General features: G+C 40.6%; 1 protein-coding gene across 1 annotated transcript in view; it reads right to left on the reverse strand.

The window, feature by feature from the left end:
- HCN1 (hyperpolarization activated cyclic nucleotide gated potassium channel 1) overlaps positions 1–15,139 on the reverse strand; it is a 363,129-nt gene that overhangs the window by 282,888 nt on the left and 65,102 nt on the right. The window lies entirely within an intron of this gene.

Genomic DNA, 15,139 nt, shown 5'->3' on the forward strand with positions numbered 1-15,139 from the left:
GATCCGACAACGGGATTATGAGTCAGAGCCTCAGTTTCACTTTTGAATTTGGCGCCAATACCCGGATCTGTCTCGGATCCGACTCGGATCCGCAACGTTCGGGTGGGCTCGGATTTCAGAAATCCGAGCGCGCTCATCCCTAATAAAAACATTAAAACATGGATCCTGGAAGGTGGAATATCCTGGAATATACCACCATTTTGCACCTATATTATGGTACATTAACATTCACCGAACCAAAAAAACTCCATGCACAGAGATCTCAAGGATCCTCAAAGCTGATCATCCGTATTTAAAAAAAAAACTTATTGAAACAGGATTCAGAGTACGCCTACCAGATGCAAGCAGTGCTGAGATTTCGTACAAGACAACATAACCAGTTTCTTAAGTTGTAATGTAGAAAACTTTTGCATCATGGTGATAAAATCAATTAGGAGAGGAATAAGCAAGCCTGCAGCATAAGCTGCAACACCATGCCCTATCATTTCCAACAGGTGCAGCTTCTAAACCCCCAGCAGTAGGAGCTGCGCAGCATCGGCCCGCTACAATATAAACGCCCACACAAAAGTCTAAAATGATTGAACATTTCTACTGTTTATTTGGATTCTCTGCAGGATTTGAATGTTTATTTGGGTTCAATTCGGCTGGGTTTCTTTTCTAACATCTCAACACAGTTACGAAAAATCAGTCACTTTAACATTCTGAATACATCATTGGAAATATATAACCAACTCTAATGGGTGGTCATCAAGTTTCTGCACAGCGTGGGGTCTTTTATATAAATGTTGTTTACAATTTTAAGTGTACTTCTCATTACAGTAATAAATACAAATTAAATAACTCACACCACATAATGTGTTCATGGCATTCTATTTGCAGTCATTCTGCAACGATGTTGGAATTGTTACATTCTGAAAACTCCATGGTTGGATATTTCATTTACAGAATCACATGAGATTACACCATCCGGGTGAGGCGTTAAATGGCTTGATACAGAGTGAGTCCTTAGTTCCCCACTTTAAAGGTGTAAGTGTATCCTAGTCATTACACAGACACCACAGGGTAACTAATAATCCTGCCCTATAAAATACACGGAATCTGTAGCACTATACAAATAAGCAATTCTGATGATGCTGATGATGCTGATGCTGATGATGCTGCTGATGATGAGGATGCTGATGTTGATGATGCTGATGATGATAATGCTGATGATGCTGATGATGATGACGATGCTGATGCTGATGATGATGATGCTGCTGATGATGAGGAGGATGCTGATGATGATGTTGATGCTGATGATGATGATGAGGATGATGATGCTGATTATGCTGATGATGATGATGATGCTGCTGATGATGAGGATGCTGATGCTGATGATGATGATGCTGATGATGATGCTGATGCTGATGGTGATGCTGCTGATGCTGATTATGATGCTGATGATGCTGATGATGAGGAGGATGCTGATGATGATGCTGATGCTGACAATGATGCTGATGATGATGCTGATGATAATACTAAGCGTTCAACATAAAAACATAAAAACATGTAGTGCGGCTACACTCCATGTGTAAACTGTATGCCCGTGTCTACGACCCTATAGAATTAGCATTCATTTGTGTTTTCTCAATCCTATTGACACAACTAAACAGTCAGTATACAAAAGCATTATTTACATAAATTGCCGATTATACAAGTAACAATGTTGTTTGTTGTTTGTTAATCTACATACCTCTCCAAATTCCCAAATATGAAATCAGTGCCCCCGGGGACTTCCAGTTCTGGTTTGCAGCGCGATAGGACACATAACAAGCCAGCTCAGCTATACAGAGACGTTATTTCTGCGTTTTGGAGCTAAAAATCGCTGAAGACGTGCGACAATTTGCAGTATGACCAAAAAAGAGTCCTTAGTAATTATAAATCTTAAGCTAGTTGGTATATGGAGAACTAGAAATGCTATAGAATTAGAATATACTGTATATATAATTATATATCTTCCACACAATATACAATAACAATAATATTTTTTTCCTCATCTATTTGTATGTCAGCTAGTGTGGACAAAGCCTACAAATCACAGTCCTATATGGCTATGCTTTCCCCTGGCTTATAATTAATGGTTCTAAATCAAGTGGTAAGTTCAAGCAGTGAGATTTCCCTCTTATTTGGCTAGTTCACATACATGCCAGGACATGTTAGAAAACACTTGGCAAAACTCTGTAATGTTTAACTTACAAAAAATGGATTCTCCTATTATTTTCTGGGTGGCAGCCAAAGTGGTTTTGAGGGGAGAAATTATATCCTACGTGACCAAATATAAGAAGACATTAAACTCAGTTTACCTAACTGCATGCTTGACTACTCTCCCGACAGGCAAACCTCCCGGACCGTGTAAAGTGCCTCAATTCACGACATTAAGCCACACCCCTGCTATTCAATACCTTAATTTCTCTATTTTATGGTAGGGGTTGGGCTGTAATGACGAAATAACGTCGTCACTCCTCCTCCTACCCTCTGTCACATGATCTGTACTCCAATCTCCCAGAGTACAGATTTAAAAAGTAGGCAAATATGCCTAACTGCCTAAAAATAAATAAATGAAGCATTTATTGAACATGCAGTTCAACACAAAATAAAAAAGACATGCGGATACAACAAAGGAAGAAACACTAATAACGTGCTCTTCCCAAAGAAATCCACGTGGTGATCAGGCTAAGGCACTTTGACATTATGACAGGTGTAGATTTCCCTATCATATTGTCACCAGCCCAGCCTGTCATAACCAAGTGCTGGTGACGGCTTATTCACCGGGACCCCACGCGGTTTGTCTCCTCGATTTTTCCGCTACCAGCCTAGGCTATGAGCGCTGGTGCTGGGAGAAAAATTGGGTGGGGAAGGGGCATGACTGAATTTTTTGGCCATTATTTATTAAAACATTATTTCACACACTGCGAAGGTCCAAACTGATGATAATGACCTTACACCAGCCCTCAGGCACACCTAGTGACAGGCATATCTCTGTGTTCCTGCAGGTCTAGCTCTGTTTGTCCTTACTATACTCAGCCTATGTTACACCATCTCCCCTCTTCTGACTCTCTAGCCGTAAGGAAGTACAACTCTGCGAGCTCTTTGTGCGCATGCGCAGTGCAAATTTGCGTAGTTTCTAAAACGCAAGCTGGCATAAGCAAAACCAGACCGCACAACTGTCCCTATTTAGGCGGGACATCCCGTTTCACAGACCACAAAAGGGGTGGAGCTTAACATGAAAGTGGGTGGAATTTTACACCAACATGACAATTTGTAGGCGGGGTTTCAGTGGATCGGGCGTGAAGTTTAATTTGTCCTGCTTTCGGGATTCTAAATGTTGGGAAATGTAGTAAAACTTACCTTCAGACCCTAGATCCTCAAACGCCTTTACATTTCAGTTTTATAAACATGCTCTACCTTGCTGAAGGGAGACAGACTATGTTCCAATATTATTAGAGAGATTAGCCCAACTGGATCAGAAAAAGAAACAGTTATTCTGCAATAAAGTAAAATTTACTGGCATTACCACTAAATAACTGGTTAAGGTGATCAAAACACTTAAAGATTTGAAATCCTCAGGAACAGTGTGTGACATAGCACCACTGGAAGGAGTGCACCAACAGCGCCATAACTAGTGCTCTGCCAGAGGGACGACCGACCAGGGCGCAAAAATTATGGGGGGTGCAGGGTCATGAAAATTTTAGTTTAAAGGGATCAATCTTCCTTCTTGCCGGTACATGTGTGCATCTCAAAATACATGTGTCGAAATGCAGCCTAGCGCTGCCGGCAAATGGAGAAAGTGCTACGAGCTAGTGAACTATGGGGACAGCGGTAAGCGCCGATAATTAGATTACGGCTGGAGAAATCACTGATTTCTCAGATGTTAACCCTTTGTTAAATAGCAAAAATCAGTGAAAGAGTCTTTTCCTGGCATGTCTGCCGGCACCTTGGCTCTTCACCACTTGTTAATATCCGTGAATATGGATGCAAGTTGTACACATGTGCAATTTTCCGCCAAAAGAACCATCTTACTTTACTGGAATACATTTACATGCAACTCTACATCTTTATTTATTGCTGTATATTGGTTACTTTACTATGAAAGATGCCTGACCAAACTGTTAGAACACAAGCTTTTTGCTCCTTATTCGACGACAGCTTTGTTACATTATCATCATCATCATCATTTATTTATATAGCGCCACTAATTCCGCAGCGCTGTACGGAGAAATCATTCACATCAGTCCCTGCCCTATTGGAGCTTACAGTCTAAATTCCCTAATATAGACACAGACAGAGAGGGAGAGACTAGGGTCAATTTTGATAGCAGCCAATTAACCTACCAGTATGTTTTTGGAGTGTGGGGGGAAACCGGAGCACCCGGAGGAAACCCACACAAACACGGGGAGAACATACAAGCTCCACACAGATAAGACCATGGTCGGGAATCAAACTCATGACCCAAGTGCTGTAAGGAAGAAGTGCTAATCACTAAGCCACTGTTCTCCCCATTAGTCAGAAATTCCTCATGATTTAACTTCTAAAATATTGCTTAAATATACTTAAATATGCTTTACAGATTCATAATATCTAAATATAATAATCCTGTATGGGGTAATCCTAAATTCATTCCTGTTTTACACAAATAACATTTTATCCATACTTGCCAACTCTCCCGGAATGTCCGGGAGACTCCCGCATTTTGCGAGAGTCTCCCGGACTCCCGGGCGAGTGTGGCAATCTCCCGAATTCTGCCCACTTCACTAGGAAGTGCCCACTTCCTAGTGAAGTGGGCAGAATTAGATCCCAAACGCCGCGATTCCCGATGAATCGCGGCGTTTAGCTCCGCCCCCCGCTGTCAAATAACGCAATTTGCGTCATGACGTCACAGGGGGCGGGGCCGAAATGACGCTATTTTGGCCGCCCCGCCCCCTCACGCCCCCCTCCACTGGCTGGCTCCCGGAAGAGAGCTGAAGAAAGTAGGTAAGTATGATTTTATCTCATAGCGTTTCTCTGACATTTCAGGCATAGGATCCCGGGGGCAGCACAATTTATAGATTTGAGCATGTGAAAGAAAGATATGTGACTTCCAACTCTCAATTCTACATGTATCCTTAAGCCAGACATTATGCAAACTCACTGAAGTTAAGTCTGATTTGTGTATATCTTATACAATAGAGAAAATACTATATTCAGCCAAAATCTATCCATTTAAAATGTATTTTTGATGTAGAGACGTAAAACATGTGGATGGTCAGAAGAGCTGGTCGCAGACATAACTCCATTGGAAGACAGACAATTGAGAAGAACACCATGTTTTATTATTTAGAGAAAACGATTAAAGTAATATCATCTTCCTCATTACAATAGATACACCTGAAATCACTTAATAGATCATTTATCTCTCAGACAGCGAGACTCAAAAATGTTAAACTGGTTCAAAATACAATCAAATGTCCATTGGGTTGAAGGTCATGAACATGATCACTCAAGTCATGATTAACAGGGATGCTGTATCTGTCCCTCTGTCCCCAATACACATTCAATGGCACTCTTCCCAACCTTAAGGGGAGAGAGTACCAGACAACCGAGTACCACAAAAAGGCCACGTGAAACCATATCCCTAATCAAAACCAAGGGTCATGTATACCATGTTCCATCAAGCCGGCCACCTGATCAAATGTCCCGCAGACAATTAAAACTTGGGTGTAATAACCTATACTGTGTAACAGAAAACCCCTTCTGGCCCACCGCCGGGCCAGGTCCTGGAGATCCCCCAAATAATAACTTCCAAGAGACAAGTGCCTCCCCTTAACTGCATTACAGGATGTGACAAAGCAGGTTAAATAACATGTCCACTGTTTGTCCATTATTTTCCATCATACTACTTTTCCTTCCTTTTTTATATACTTGATTACATTCTGTTTTAGATATTTTTATATTATTTTTATCATATGATGTTTCACTCTCCTTTTATTGCAAGAAAAATAACATTGTTCTCAGGCATAACATGAAACATACAAATAATACATTACTATATCAGTTACAACCAAACCCTCTTGGATCTTGATTGAGTAGACCCATGTGGGGGCACCTCCATGTAGTCTACTGAAAAGAGAGTGAGGTGAGCGCACCTTTTAATCTAATATGCGTCTATAACCCTGGATGTGACACTGCGAACCTCCCTCTCTTTTCTTCCTTAATCAGCCTATCAGGGCTCATCTTACTGTCTTCCAAAATCAACAAGTTGACCGCTGTCAGAAGAGCAGTAGTGGGGACCTATGAGAGGTTCCTTGTTGTGTTGTCCCGCCGGCTGACACCTAGCTGGTTCTACGGTCGATAGTTTGAATTTCTCTGCTGTCCACTATTCCAGATTAAGGTTTGTCGAGGTCCAGTGTTTGCCATTGAAAACAGTTACATTGATTTAAGCTCAAACGTGCAAACCGGCTTAAACATCAAACATGTTCAAACCTGGTCGAACTTAGCTTGATATATTTATCTATCTAAAATTTAAAACACAATCAACAGCTTAGAGTAACCTGAATATCAGCTCAGTTCTTTGCCCAAGCTCCCACTTTTCCTTATTATCACAAACATAGCGCATTGGATATTTCTGAATACTGTTGCAAAATGTCACAGTTGAGCTGACGATCAACTTCATGCCAAAAACAAGGCTGTTTTAGGATCAACTGAATTACCATCTGTATTAAGCTACTAGACCAACTTATATCAACTGTCGTTGCTTTTGCCATCTTGTTCAGCTGTTGGACCCACAAGAGCGCAACTGTCATAGCTGTTTCAACTGAGCTCAATGGTGATTGGCTGTTGTGCTCTAGTCTCAACATTCTGAACCTCATTGTGTCAGAACTGCTGAAATGCCTACTCTATAACCAGTATTCTGTACCTCTTCCATTGCCCTGCACAATTTGGATCAATTGTTCCTCCCCACTATCTCATTACGTACCCGAGCTAATACACTTTCATCCACATCTCTCACATCTTTTTTTAAAAAATATTTTTATTTAGATTTGAATAATAACAGTACAAGAAAAAGAAATACATGACATAGATCCAATGAATAATGCATTCCACATAAGTCTAGAAAAAAACATATTAACAACTCCAATTATCGCAATTTGCAGCAACATATAGGCATGGCACCTGAGTGACAGTACATAGTACATTAAGTTAATAGATTAGATTCTGTCTGGGTCCCCAAATTCCTTCTATAGAGGGTAGATAGCTATATTAAATGCAGACAGCAGGAGAAGTATGTGGTGGGAATCAGCTAATGATATCTGGAGTGCTTAAAGGGGTTAAAAGAGAGCAATCCCCAGAACCGAACAAAGGAGTAAGTAGTGTTCAAATAGGGTCAAACTCCGCAGTCAGAGATCGCACAGCATAACTTGACCTAGCCCATCTCGCCCACACGTTGTAATATTTTAGTATGCTTCCTCTCTCACATCTTTACATGGAAGTCCCAATGCTCCCTAACGCTCAACATGTCCAAAATAGAACTTATCATCTTCCCTTCTCTTAGAGTCAACAGCTCCCCTAAAATCTCCTGCACCGACAATATCACCTCAATTTCCTCCAGACTGCTGCCTCTGTGTCACACTTGACCTCACATTTAGACTCTTTCCCAGTCTTGTCGACTCCACCTTAGAAACATTGCCGGAATACGCCATTATCGTACCCAACATGCTACCAAAATTCACTCATCATCTCCCATAAAGACTACTTTAATAAAACAGGAGAAGAACTAAATCTGGCACAAACACCCATTTTGTGGAAATAAGGGCTTTCCTTCATTTGATAAATAGATACCTGAGTCTTTAGAACGGCTTAATTACTACAATATTAAAAGCTCTCTGTTCTCCTATTTATCTATAGCCCTCTTCAGCGGTGCTAAGGCTGATTTGTTAGGTCATGGGGAAGTTATCTCTGACAAAAACTCAATCTTTCATTCTATCGGCCGGACAGTGTAATCTGGTGGATCTTCTTTAGCGGGAAAGGGAATCACAGGGGAAGGGACCCCTTACAACTCAAATTCCATGATAATTGTGAAAACAATGTTTCATGTAATGCAAAAATGAAAAAAGATAAACTTCAAAATATACAACTGCATAAATAAATGCAGTCCAACTATAAATGAGAATTTGCCATATTAGAAATAGATATGCTCAGGCTCGGTTCTTCAAGAACGGAACACACCCGAACTTAGGGGATCCGAGTACCGAGCCGAGCCGGCTCTGTACTTTTGTGCGCCCTCGGAATTGAAAACGAGGCAAAACATAATTGTCACGTCGTCAGATCTCGCGAGTTTTGAATTCCTTTTTAATATTCAACATCACGGTGGGTGGGAGGTTGGGCGGACCCCCATTTTTCTTTTCTGCCACTGCTGTGTGCCAATGTGTCCTAGATGTGCTAGGAACTCCTGTGTGCTTGTGTCATTGTTCTGTCGCTTACCATCCAGCCAGGTCGCTGCTGTATTTGTCCGAAAGTGTATGAAAATAATATTGTGATCTGTGAGGTGGCCAAAATAGACTGCAAATGACTTTAAATTAGTGTTATTGAGGTTAATAATAATATAGGAACAAAAAAAGAGCAAAATTATGTGATTTTAGCATATTATAGGATGTTTTCTAAAAAATCCCCAAAAAAATCCAAAACCAAACACACGAAGGCGGTTTTGCCGAAACCAAAACGAAAACCAAAACACAAAGCAAATCCAGATCCAAAACCAAAACCAAAATCATTTCACGTGGGTCAGTGAGCATCTCTAATTATAAATGTATTACTTACAGATCTCTAATATAAACTTGCAGTTAAACACAGAAAAATTCCAACACCCTGAAAAGCAATTACGATACTATGTCCGTCACTCACCCCATGAAATGCGTCACGTAGCAGCTAGAACGGCACATTACATATTTATGCTAAGACTGTCAAACTAAATGAAATTTACTGAAAGATATAAAAAAATAGTTGTCTTGGGGCAAAATAATCCCACTCTTTGCAAAAAAACATAATTATTACTATTCCAGGTCGTTATGGCTTCTTAAGTAGCCCACATTCTCCTTCCAGCAACAAATATATCAAGGTCAAACTGGGTGATTTCTCATGTATGTCATATTAAAATGTGTGTTGCCAGCTAGGTTTCACAAATTAAAATAGATATTAAATATAATTTAATATTTTATTTATTTCCCAAGGTAACATTTAGCATTTCTGCTCAGTGCACTACAGTTTTATTTATTTAGTTATTCTTTTAGTGATTGCATTTTTTTGGTCTATTAATACACAGAAAATACTGCATATTTATTTATAAGTAAAATGAAAGTACGTTACCATATGTTCTCGTGGGGGTAAATCAACACATAGGAAAACCCAACAAAATTTCCAGATATTTTAACACATATTTTTGTTTGTGATGGTGACTATATTAGAAGCATAGATCTAGAAATCGTAAGTTAGTCTTCACATTTATAAAGTATAACAATGTACAAAAATAAATTAAAGGTGAAGATACAACATACTTGCCAACTCTCCCTGAATGTCAGGGAGACTCCCTGAAATAGGGGTGATCTCCCTCACTCCCTGAAGAGTCTGGCATTCTCCCTGATGCTGAGCCAGTACAAGACGTGGTTGGCTTCACCATCTGTGGCATGATGACACAGTCCAGAAATTGTGTCCTATGTCCATGTATTGATGCCTGTGGAGGTGGCCATCTTCATGGAGACCAATATTTAATCAAAGACTGACAGGTAAGACAACATGACTTCAGTAATGGAGACAGAACTGTAAAAGACACATCAGTCTCTAGAGATTCATTAGCTGCTTTTCTTTAACGCATAGTTGCCTACTCTCCCGGAATGTCCAGGAGACTCCTGCATTTCTGGGAGACCTCCCGGGCTCCCCGGGAGAGCAGGGCAAGCTCCCGATTCTCGCCCCCAAAATAGATAAGTTGGGGGGGTGGGGCGTAATGATGCAAATATTGTGTCATCTTAGCAACTCAACAAGCCCCACCCCCGCACACCCATCTCCCCTGGGATCTCCCTGAAGCCAACAAGGAAAAGTTGGCAAGTATGAGATACAACAAATGTTTGGTATGTCAGCACAATTGAACATATATGTCAAATTCTGGTTTCCACCAATTCTGAGCATGTGCAAAAAATCCTTCTGCTGGGAAGAAAAATGCTCTATGTCACCCACTAAACAGGTAAATCCACCAGGAATGCACCCAGATCCTCCAAGCAGAATGTGTTTGCCGGTAAACATGGCTGTAAACAGCATTTACACTGTTGCAAATGTACTAAAACTTGCAGTCATGTTGATTTAGAGATAAGGAGCAAGTGACTAATAAATACAGTGCAATCATCATTTTGTTCTTTCACCCATGCACGGATTGTCTGCAACTGCTGAGACCCCTGTGTAATATGCTGCAAAGAATCATAAAGTCCCTCCTCTGCCGACTGCAGAATTAATTTAATGAAATAAGAATGCAATTTATTAGTTATTTATATTATTTATATTATTATATTTTAAACAACATATTTTTAAAAACAAAACAAAATCCAAACTGACAACTAAAAACTCCTGAATCGTCAAGGAACGTAAATGCCGACACGTGCCGTATTTCCCGTAAAATTGCAGTGCACAAGCTCAGAAGTGGAGCGTACGCCAATGAACGCAGCAACGTCCAATTCATCCTGAAGCGTAAAGGACCCTTACAACATCCTTACGATTTTATGGACAGTACGGGGAGGGAAATGGGCGTATGCGCGTAACCAATGTACACATGCCAAGTTCGAGCACATGCAGCAGCATCCGATTCAAGCTTTCGACATCTCGAAAGTACGTGAGTTTCAGTTCTATCACTTGCACCATCTACAGGTCAGGTGTAAGTGCCGATTACTAGTGATGACGGCTGTGCATGCATGCTACAACATGTGTTTGCAAACAGGAGCATCTGTAATAATGAATTTTACGATGTACAGAAAGTTAACTTGACAACGCCCTGAGTAGGAGAGACGATATCTTTCCCAGATCATTAGAGACATTGCAGAACTTGTTATCACCCTAAGCTGGATACTTTTTGGTGGAGTTATTATTTAAAAACAAAACTCGGGTATGGAACTAACAAACCTCCAAATTAGCTTCTACTCCCATATGGTTTTTTTTTTTTATTGATAATGTCTTATATTAATGTTGAAAAGAGCATCACATTTTCAGCTCATACAATGCCGAGTACTCATCACCATATCTCACTATCTTCTATTTTGGTTTGGAGATGGTCCCAATGATCATTTACTAATTACAGACACATCATACGCACTATCCCCAAGCAACATCAGTACTGACTGGTGAAATGGGACAAGGGAAGCTTGCACTGGAGTGTTCTAATTGGTAAGATGTAGGCAAATGCACAATAATTACATTGTATATACCAGTTGGTAGAAAACAAGTATAATATACTGTTTATAGCATTGTGATTATTTTATTACACCGATGGAGTTATGGTGGGAAACGTCTTATTGTAAAGTCCTTACATTGCCAAATTCATTGTATGATATCATCATCATCATCATCACCATTTTTTTATATAGCGCCACTGATTCCGCAGCGCTGTACAGAGAATTCACTCACATCAGTCCCTGCCCCACTGGTGCTTACAGTCTAAATTCCCTAATACACACACACACACACAGACAGACCGACAGACTAGGGTCAATTTTGTTAGCAGCCAATTAACCTACCAGTATGTTTTTGGAGTGTGGGAGGGAACCGGAGCACCCGGAGGAAACCCACGCAAACACGGTGAGAACATACTAACTCCTCACAGATAAGGTCATGGTCGGCAATTGAACTCATGACCCAAGTGCTGTAAGGCAGGAGTGCTAACCACTTAACCACCGTGCTGCCCATGCCATGCCCGTGCTGATATGTCAGGCATACACCTACATTAACTCTCCATTTACTTCAACAAAGTGTTACTATAGCCCCCTGGTAGAAGTGCCAGGTAGACTGCTGAATTACAGAGAGATCTCTCAGACCCAGAGAAAGCAGTTAATTCTCCCACAAGGGCACTTACGTGTCTGCAGGGTGGGTGAGGGTAGTAAGTAGTGAAATAGTGAACATTTAGTGCGCAGGGCATGACGATGCATCTAGCACTATCATATACCACTTGATGACGGCACTTCTTCTCATACCTCTCCTCTGCATCCCTCAGAGAGGAGCTGTGAGAAGTACCTACATGCAGGGGAAGCAGGCACTTTATACGCTGAAGCAATGTTTATGAGACTGCAGCGCTCTACTCATTAGGAAACAGTGGCATCATTAAGACATTGAACACAACAAATGGTGGAATGCAATAATAAAATGATAACACTGTGTTTACGTAAATAAAATGTTCCAGAAGTATGGATGATGTATTGTTATGTCAGTGGGGCAATGAACATATTACACACTACCCTTGTTTACCCTTTTAACTTTGTGCCTCATACTTCAGTGATGTTACTGATTCCTAGTGAGCTGACAGGCTGCAGTCTCTTGAATCCTGGTTTAGCCCACAGGTCTACTAAGACAGACAGGGTGCACAGTCAGACAGATCAAGGGGTGGAACAATTACCAATCCTCTCCTCCTCTTCCTTTCTACTTCTCCCACCCTCATTTCTCCCTTTCCTCCACTGTCATTCTCCACTTCCTCTATGCTCTTTACCTTCCCACTGCTCTTCCATCATTTTTCCCTCATTTGCTCCATTTGCCTACCATCACCTTTCCATCTGTTCCTCCTCCTCCTCAATCACCTATGTTCCTCTCCATCACCTTTAACACCTTATCCTCTTCTCCTTCCCTCCCCTCTATATAGGTTAGCATCCTTCCATCCTTAAGCACATGTGGGGCTGATGCCAGCTCCCGATGTGTGCAGAGACTTAGCAACCAACTGCAGAGTAGCTAAGCAGGAAATTGTGGTGTTGAGTTATTAATGTAATGTGGGGGCTATTCATATTATGTAGCAGTGCTCTTAATGCAATGTGGGGGTTGGTGAGGTCTATTTATGTAATATGGGGACTGGTGGTGGCTATTCATGTAATGTGAAGGCTATTCATGTAATGTAGAAGCAGGTGGAGCTATTCATTTAATATGAGCTTTCATTTCATTAACTGTTGTGGCTATTAATGTAATGTGGGGATAATAATTCACTGTGGGGTCTCTGTATTAAATATGGTGGCTAATAATTTAAGGACTGGTCTAGATGAGGGGATGGAGGCCTATCTATTAAATGTGGGTATTATTGATTTAATGTCAGCTGCTAGGAGGAAAGAGGTCTAGTTGCTCAGTTTTCCAGGAAGTGATTAGTACCTATCCCTTGTCCAAACAAGGAACTAATATTCCAGGATCAAGCCAAGCAGCAACAATAGTAGAATCAGGTGTGTCATACTTCACATTGCTCTCCTAATCCGTCACTGCCAGCAGCTTTTACCCTGATGCTGGATCTGGTGGTAGAGGGGTCGTAGTGCTGCACTGCAATACACAGGTCATGCCGTTGCTCCATGAAGTGAGCTCTCCATGCAATGCAAAGATGACATGATCAGTGAGAGTCACCTGCACTCTGCATAAACTTCCCTTACCACATGGACCAGCAGAGGTGGGAGCTGCTGTGAAGACCAGAGTCCTCCAACAGACACCACAACCAGCGAGAGGCAGAGCGTCCTTGGGGCACATGACATGGGGAGAATAGTGGGAGAACACATGTGACAAATGGAGAGTGGAGAGGGCATATGTCACATATGTTACCACACCATTATCCCTTTGTGGAGTGGAGGCAAAGCACTATTATATATCTCTAATAAATGGATAGAAGTAATGGAAAATATAAAATGACATATAATTGATATATAAAAATATATACAACAAAAACATAAATGTAATAGCTAACATAACCTTAATACAACAACATAAATGCATTTGTATTATTTAATACTTTGGGAATTCTTTAAAGAATAATGATGTCTTCTCCATTACTTTATTGAACAATATAATTATTTGTATATGACATTACAATACCAATAATAATGACTAAATAAACATCATATCTTTATTTAGTACTGTTTACTATGTTACTTACTTAAACCAACACATTTGAAGATATTGTCTCATGTGTCTGTAACTATCCATTATAGAACTTATTAAATTGCTGTGAAGCATTACTACAAATCTACTAAAGTTGATCATTTATATATAGCTATGTCCACACAGGGGGTCATTACTAATAAGCACAAAGTTGCACAGTTCACTAAACTCCCATTACCAGTCAGCAATTAGCTGTCTTTTCTCTGGTGGAATATTAATGAAAGCTAACGTCTGATTGGCTGCTATGGGTTACTGCATGTACAAATATGCACCTTTGTTAGTAAATATCCCTGATTGATTCATAAATATTGAATTTGTTTCATATTGACTTTTAACAAAGCAATATAAAAACAGAGATGATCCTTTAACATAAATAAAGATACAAGATAGCCTACCTGTGTCTGGTAACAACAGTAAATTACTAGTGAGCTACATTCACTTAAAATGATAATAGGGAGCTCTCCACACCCGTGCAAGGTATAAATATAGCGTAGTTAAACTGAGGAGCCCTGGCTGCTGGTTATGTATGTTTCCCATTAAATCTGGTTCAACTGTAGTTGGACAACCATGTGTGTTCTGCCACTTTTGTACCAATTTTTTTTTCTGATATCTTAATTTCCATTTTGCAAATGTGCAGCTCACAGAAGCATATACAGTAGAACTAACTACAGTATATATTAGGAAATAAGAATAAAAAAACACACAGTTATACAGGTTTTATAAATATGAATGTATGGCATACTTGACAACCTTTGAAAAGTGAATTCTGGGAGATCCCGGGCAGGGGGCATGTTTAGAGGGCGGAAGGGGGCTGGGCGTGGTCAATCGTGTCATTTTGACCCTGCCCCCACGACAAAATGAAGTCTTTGTTACGGGGGCGGGGCAAAAATGGCACGATTCACCACGAATCGCGTCATTTTGCCGAGTAACTTGCAGTATGCGGGATACTTGCCTGCTCTCCCGGGAGTCCGGGAGA

The sequence above is a fragment of the Mixophyes fleayi genome, chromosome 1 (genome assembly GCF_038048845.1).
Source record: "Mixophyes fleayi isolate aMixFle1 chromosome 1, aMixFle1.hap1, whole genome shotgun sequence".
Lineage (NCBI taxonomy): Eukaryota > Metazoa > Chordata > Amphibia > Anura > Limnodynastidae > Mixophyes > Mixophyes fleayi.